This window comes from Corapipo altera, unplaced genomic scaffold (assembly GCF_003945725.1).
Source record: "Corapipo altera isolate COAL_440 unplaced genomic scaffold, ASM394572v1 112, whole genome shotgun sequence".
In the NCBI taxonomy this organism is placed as follows: domain Eukaryota; kingdom Metazoa; phylum Chordata; class Aves; order Passeriformes; family Pipridae; genus Corapipo; species Corapipo altera.
This window is the reverse complement of record NW_020884899.1, coordinates 9,601,787-9,609,229: the sequence shown is the minus strand read 5'-3', so window position 1 is coordinate 9,609,229 and position 7,443 is coordinate 9,601,787. Positions and strand designations below refer to the sequence as shown.

At 44.4% G+C, this 7,443-nt stretch overlaps 1 long non-coding RNA gene across 1 annotated transcript; it reads right to left on the bottom strand.

Annotated features, from left to right (window-relative positions):
- Window positions 1-390: 390 nt before the first annotated feature.
- LOC113949842 lies at window positions 391-2,743 on the bottom strand. Its single transcript, XR_003528585.1, has 3 exons — window positions 2,341-2,743; window positions 633-866; window positions 391-475 (listed from the first exon to the last, which is right to left on the bottom strand). It is a non-coding gene; the product is annotated as an uncharacterized LOC113949842 (long non-coding RNA).
- Between the last annotated feature and the right edge of the window lie 4,700 nt (window positions 2,744-7,443).

Below are 7,443 nucleotides of genomic sequence, written 5' to 3'. Positions count from 1 at the left end.
GGAAAGCTGTTGCTGCAGTTCAGGAACAGATCAAAGGCCGGGAGCACCGCAGGAGTGAAAGGAGTAGCTGATAACAGGGTACAGTAACAGAGCTGATACATGGGTGCGACTCAACCCTGAAGCACCTTGCTGGTGCAGATAGCAAGCCTTGGAATGAGTCACTGAGAGATCAAACACACTGTAAATGGGACAACAGGGTTGTTCGTGCCAGCAGGCAGATGAGGCAGGAGAAATCCAAGGCTTTAGGCTCTCACAACCTTGAAGAACCTCTTCATATTTCTGAAAAATTAAGCCTTGTGTTTAAACCAAAAATATTCACATGCTTCCACCCCTCCTGCAGTCCCACCTGCAGGTCCCGAAGCACCACAATGAGGCCTCTCACTGGCCCAGGAGCTGCTGCCTCTCACCCAGAGCTGAGTTCCAGTTTCAGCTGCCCTTCGATCAGCGCTTAATAATCTGCACGAAATGCCAGAATCTGCCAGAATAAGAAATGGAGAAAACATGTGAAAATGCAACTGAAGCAATGGTAATGTTAAAGAAATTCGAAAAGGGGAAGAGGTTCTTCAATCACAGCCCCTCTGCCTAAATACCTCCAGATTTTTAGTCAGGATATTGACTTTCACGTTTCTCACCTCCAAACTCCTGCATGGGGCTGCTGGTGCCAAGCAGTTGCAGTGCTCTAGTACAGAACCCTGGCAGCAGGAACACAGCTTTGGGTTTCCAAATCACTGAGGGCAAACAAGGTGCTGTTTTGACCAGGAGGCAGAGGTGCCTTTTAACAACAGGAGAGGGTTGTGGACCAGTCTTCTTTGACACAAATCATTTTTTGTGCTGATTTAAGCCTAGCACCACTCAGGCCAGTATTGCTGTGGAACAGAGTAAAATAAAAAATAAAAGGCACTAGATCTGTAAAATGGTTTCCATTTGGCCATTCTCTCCTCAGACTCCTTCCAACCTAATTTGTTTCACTAATCAGAGCTTTAAAAAAATCCTCCAAGATTCACAGACTTTTTTCTCAGGCTCCAATGCAGAATTTAGACAATAAGAAGCAGAAGAAGTAGGTCTTGCTTTAAAGGTCAACCTAATTCAAAAGGAATCTGCATAGGGCAAAAAGCCAGCAAGGAGTTCCCTGTTGCTCTATCACATTGCACCACATCTCAGCATACACCAGGGAAACGCCAACTGCTTTTGTTTCTGGATATCAGATACACTCACACAGCACAGAGGACAGCCTTCACCCTCACAATACTGCGTGTTACTACAAGCTCTGTCAACACTGCCCTTAGTTAGGCTGAGGTAGTCTTTAAGTTGAGCATATCTCACCAGTGTTGGATTCACTGTACAGTCTTCTACCTGCCTAAACAGCCTCCACGTTGCTCCCCTCCACGGCCTCTTGCTTGTTTGCACTGAATTCACACTCCTATTCACAGCTCTACTGATTGTGAGACTGCAGAGTCTGTGAATGTTGTGTTGGCATCACATCAGCTGTGGACCTCACAGTGTCACACCACGTCTCCCTGTAGCAGCGTGCTAACATCAGTGCCTCTGTGCCACAGAACTAGGGGATCCCTGCAAAGGGACCAGAAAGCAAGGCTGGAACAATTTGAGAATAAATGCACCCAAAGGCTATCCTGTAAAACCATGTGGTGTCTCACAGACTTGTTCAGTGCAACAAGAAGTTTCCATTTCAGATTATTTCATTTCTAAAATGTCACTGCATGAGTTTGTCCCTGCATAATTGGAGCTCTACAGTCTACAATTATGTCAGGTTTCCTCAGCTAACTTGGCTGAAGGAGAGAGTGAGCATTCAAGCGTTTGCCTCTCGGTGGGTCTCTCAGGGTGCTGCTGCAGCTTGACACTGAATATCCTGTTTGTCTCTTTTCTCCCCTTCACAAGCAGCTCAGCCAGAGCCTCTCCAGCATCAGAAATAATTCTGTCCTCGCAGTTCATCTGTAACTGAACTCACATGTCAACACGTCATTTATCTAAAAGGACAGTAAAGAACTGTAACCATAACAGGGAGAGAAACGATCTTTTGAAGAAGTGATTTTACCTACAACCACACACGTTAAAAATGGATTAGTCATAACTGCAGGTTTTTTCAGGGCTCTCTTCCAAATCTAACTCTATTGAATGGCTTCACTCTGCATTTCTGTATCTAAGTGCTTTCAGGTTGTTTTAAAGTTCACCCTTAGCTGTCATTTCCCACAGCCTGTGTAGCTTGTTTCAGGAAGAATGAACAATCTCCTTGCAATTGTTTCATTTTCTAGCCCAGAGCTGTGGAGATGTGTTGTGAGACCCACAAGACGGTCTGAGTTGAAGAGCTGAAAACAAACCTACACAGTGAAGCAGAGGGGGCAGATCTGCTCAGCCCTTGGAGTCAGCTGTTCTCTCCTTTCAGTTGTGTTTCCCTTAACATACTGTTCCACTCTTTCCACACTCACGTCATGCTGCTTCCATTCAAAGGAAACAGTATGAAACTTCATTTTTGTATTCAGGAGGTCAGCGGGTACTCAGCTTCTGCTGCAGGAAAACGGTCATGGTTCAGCTCCTGTTCCCTTTGGATGCTGGAATAACAACAGGGACAGACTGGCTGGAGGAGACACAGCAACACCACAAGATCTGTTCACCTTCTTCTTCCCTTCTTCTTCAGCCCCATGACAGTTTGTAGCAGTTACAAAAATTAATACATGTTGAGGAGCTAATGATATCCCTCTGTCCCTCATAAGGTTTTAAGATACCCATCTTAAAAGCACTGTATTAGAGCTAAATATTGTAATTATGATTACTAGAGTGCACGAGTCCCAGCTTGAAAACAGGGTAAACTGCCTCTTTGCAAATCACTGCTGACAGCAGGCTTGGCCTTGGCGGTTGCCCCAGCACAAATCTCCTTTCGTGCAAGCCAAAAGCTGTGAAGGTAGCAAAAATTCCTACTATAGATGAAGTCTAAAAGTATATTGCAGGAATCTGTCAGCTGGTGCTTGTGAACAGACTCACAAGACTGTGTTTGCTACAATCTTTGTTTTGTGTGAGGCTGCACAGCTACCCAAGCAGTCAAAAGCATCTGTGCATCTACTTTGTTAGCTGTCATTGCAACTGTACTTTGCAGGAGGGTTACATAGTTTTTCACTATACAAATGTTTTTAACCCCCTCTGCTAAAAGCAACCAAACATCAATATATACATATAAAAAATGTGCTTTTCAATAATTCAGAGGGATTTGTGCTATCTGGTCCCGAGGCACTTCTTTAAAACCCACCTATTACGTCTGGCTATAAATAAACCAGAAGCAGGAAACTGGATGAGACTGGGTGGGACATGGGATGCAAGGAAGGAAGGAAGGAAAGATAAAGTCATTCCAGAAAACCTAAATTAATTCTTTGCAATACTATACAAAAGCTGGGTTCCGAAATATCTCAGATATTCTTTCCTCAGATAGTGAAGAGATTCTCTGCCCAAATAGCCAGCTATACTAAGCAGCAAGTGCCTTGTCCATCCAAAACATAAGATTAGGGAAACCTTTGTAAACATGTTCCTCTTGTCAATGTTTAGTATGTCTAGGGGTACAGGGACAAGATACTTCTTCCCAGGAAGTCACCTTCTTGTCTCCATTGGGTGATGAGATTTCCTGCAAGACATCACCAATTGCTTTGCCGACTCTTCTGTTAGTCAAATTCAAGTCTATAAAAAAAAAAGCATCTACCCTGCAGCCTGTGGAGAGTGTTTCTGTTCATCTGGCAGATAGGACAGAAGCTCTTCTTATAATCATGAGATCCAACTACATTAGGTGCCTAATCCCAAACCACTGACATCAATCAGAAAAAAAAGAGTATTCTTCCCTTCTAAATGAAGGAGCTGGGATTCATGCAGGCTCACAGACACTCTTTATTCATGCAACAACTGCAAAGGAATTTTTTCTAGATACTGTAACCCCAGTTTTCATACAACTCCTTCTGTGCTTATGTACTATAGGGTGGTGGAGCCCTGTCATTAAATTTTGTCCTAATTTTCCATATTTTGTCATTATTTATAAACAGTAAGTTTTAGCTCATAGTAAGCTTCTCTCAGTAATATATTCCTATGGTACTTCTAACAAAATATGAGAAAGATACCCTTTAATCCTGAGTAAAATATACATATGAAATCAAAGATTTGGGGGCAACACAATGAACTTTAAATTCTCTTCTACCATAGCCTCTGAGTATACATGTAACCATCACAGCTAGGACAGTACAACAAAGAAGGAAACAAAATCAGGGTGGTAAAGGATGTTTTCCAATTACATCTGAGATTACGGCTGGAATTCTGCAACAAATGTAAATAAAATGGGAAACCTCCAAGTTCAACAAGCGAGGGAGTCACCTCTTAGTTTGGCCATGTGTATGTTCCACCAGAACAATACAGCTGTTTCCCTTTGATGGGACACGCTGCATTCACTGTTTAAATAATGAGAGAGCTGTAAACACAGGACTGGTTTCGACACAAGCTTATGAAGAAAAGCATAAAAGCATTTTCAGTTAAAGACAAATTATTCAAACACTCCTAGAGTAATATAGCTGCAGAAATCATTGCAATTGTCCATCAAACTCCGTTTTTAGGCTACATGGCCACATCATGGTCAAGCAAAAAGTCAGGTTCATTGTCACAGCATAACCACTTACTATAACGGTTTTTTTCTGTTCAAAAATATCTGCTTTCTGTAACATGGGGGTTCCTCATATCTGGACATGTTTCAGGGTACACATATGATGCAGTTGTGTATTACTTCCACGAAGTAATACAATCAAATAACTAGTAAATGTGTGTCATATCAAACTGACAACTTCACAGGTACAAACTCCAACTTATCAAAAGGCTGATCTTGAGGAGATTTGTTCCCTTCTTCAATTTCCTTACTGTCCTTGTCTCCTTGCATCTCCTGGTGCCCCATAGGGAAAGACTCACTTTCTGCTTTCCTTGTTCTCAGTTAGACAAGTTTGCTGTGCTTCCATCTGCAACTTTTCTCGAACTGACAACGCATAAAAAACATTTGCAAACTGGGACATCCAGGTTGAATAATATCTAGAAAAGGATGCACTCATTCCTTCACTAGGCTGGAATGTGTGATCTTTTCCTTTAAGCAGTCCCAAGAGAGATGTTGTCAGCGAAGTCTGTAAAATCTAACTTGAGGATCAGTACCCCTCATCATCAGTAATGCTGAGCTGCTGTGCCCAAGTGTTATTCCTATACACTGGTAAATTCAAACTTCCTTTAAATGTCATTCAGAACAGGTGGACTACAGAATATAGGTAACTTAATGTTAAAGCAGCCTCTTTTTCCTTGGTCACCTGGGATTACAGTCAGTTCTTCCATCACTTTTGGGAGTTTTCAATAGTTACCTCAGTACAAATTACAGGGGCACTTCCTTGAAATAAATCTAAAAGCAATAATGACATCTAATAAATATCTTACTTTTTCCTACAAATTTCTTCCATTAGTAAGGGGAAATTATGCCAACTGACTTCACCAGGCTGTGAGGATTAAACCATCATTTATAATATCCTTTAAAAATGAGAAAGTGTCTTTTAAATGCTAGTCACATGAGTAAGCAGTGAGTCAATATTCTGCGTATTAACTGAATGCATTTGAAGTGCTGGAGTTTTTCTAAAGCCTGCCAAGACTGAGCCATAACAATTTCTTTTATAACTGGAGATCAGCCTGAATGAAAGACTTTCCTTAGATACAGAAGCTGAAGATCAGTCATACGCACATTACCTCCATTCCACTGATGTCAGCCTAGAGAAATGTCAGCCTAGAGAAAAAGAATCAGAGAGATGAATAAGCAAGATGAAGAAGCTGTGATTACCTTTTGGGTCATATAAGGAATATGAGATCACTGCAATCTAAAAATTAATCCGAAACCTTGCCTGTCCAACAGACTGATCTATCAGTCTACAGACAAACTCTGGAGCAGAGTCCAATGCTGAGCCCTGAAAGTTCATGTTAGAGACCTAAATACTGTTGGTGTCCCCTACACTTGAAAGTTTCCTTTATCATAAATGTTATTTGTATCTGAGACTTCAGACAGGGGTTTCTAGATTCCTAACCCCCGTGCCTTCAGTAATGTCAGCCACTGTTACCACAAAATAGTTTGCCTGAAAATACATGCCTTCAAAGACAAATGTGTACATGCAGATATCAACACTGATCTTGACAAATCTTTTATCTGTTTCCTCCTTCCTCTTCTTCTCTGAACATAGAAAAGATGTTGTTACAATGAGATGATAAATTTTACTTTGGAGAGTACCAGGAGATCCAGATCCAGATCTACTGACTTTTGTGCAGTACAAGAGTTCATGAAGCGTGTTAAAGGAATATATATAACTTACTCTCTGCTTTGGGCACTAGAATTTTTTTTTTCCTGATTGTGCCCTGCTTCATTTTGTGTGGATTTGCATCTCTCCTTGTTATATTATCATAGAATCCTAGAATGGTTTCAGTTGAAAGGGATCTTAAAGCTCATTTCCTTCCAACCCCCTGCCATGGGCAGGGTCACCTTCCACTATCCCGGGTTGCTCCAAGCCCCATCCAACCTGGCCTTGAACACTTCCAGGGATGGGGCAGCCACAGCTTCTCTGGACAACCTGTGCCAGAACCTCACCACCCTCACAGGGAAGAATTTCTTCCTGATATTACATGCTTAAAGAACATATTTGTAGAGAGAAATAAGGTGGAAGCTGGAGGGTTGGCAGCAGTGAGATGGTAACTCGATGGTGTGTTCCCGGGAGCCAGAGCATCTCCCCCAGCACTCCCAGCTGCCCACGGATACCAGCCTTGCCCACCCTCTCCTCAGACCCCGGGCCTGTCGTGTTCCGCTGTGACAGCCTCACCGCCCCACCGGCACCTCTCCGCTAAAAGAGCCGTGATTAACGGCAGTATCACCGGCAGCGGCAGGAGGCGTGGCGGGCAGCCCACACCTGACATTCCACCCTCGACATTCCACTCCCCGCAGCTCTCCCCTGGCAGTCCGGCCCGGCCGTGAGGAACCGCCAGGTCCCAGTGCCAGTGCCGGTGCCGGTGTCGGTCTCGGCGCCGGTCTCCGTTCCGCCGGTCCTCTGTCCCCCGACGCGGTCCCGGTCCCGGTCCCAGTCGCGGTCCAGGTCCAAGTCCAGGTCCTCGGGCCCCGGCCCCACTCCCAGTCCCGCCACCGATCCCGGTACCGTTCCCAAACCCCATCTACGGACCCAGGCCCCACCCCTACCGCTGGGCTCAGTCCCCGTCCCTATCCACATCCCCGGTCTCAGCCCTGATTCCCATTCGCATCCCCGTCCCCGTCCTCATCTCCCGTCCCCATCCTGATCCCGGTCCCCCTCCCAGGTCCCCATCTCCTTCTCGGTCCTCATCCCCGTCCCCATTCCCGGTCCCCATCCCCATTCCCGGTCCCCGTCCCCATTCCCGGTCCCC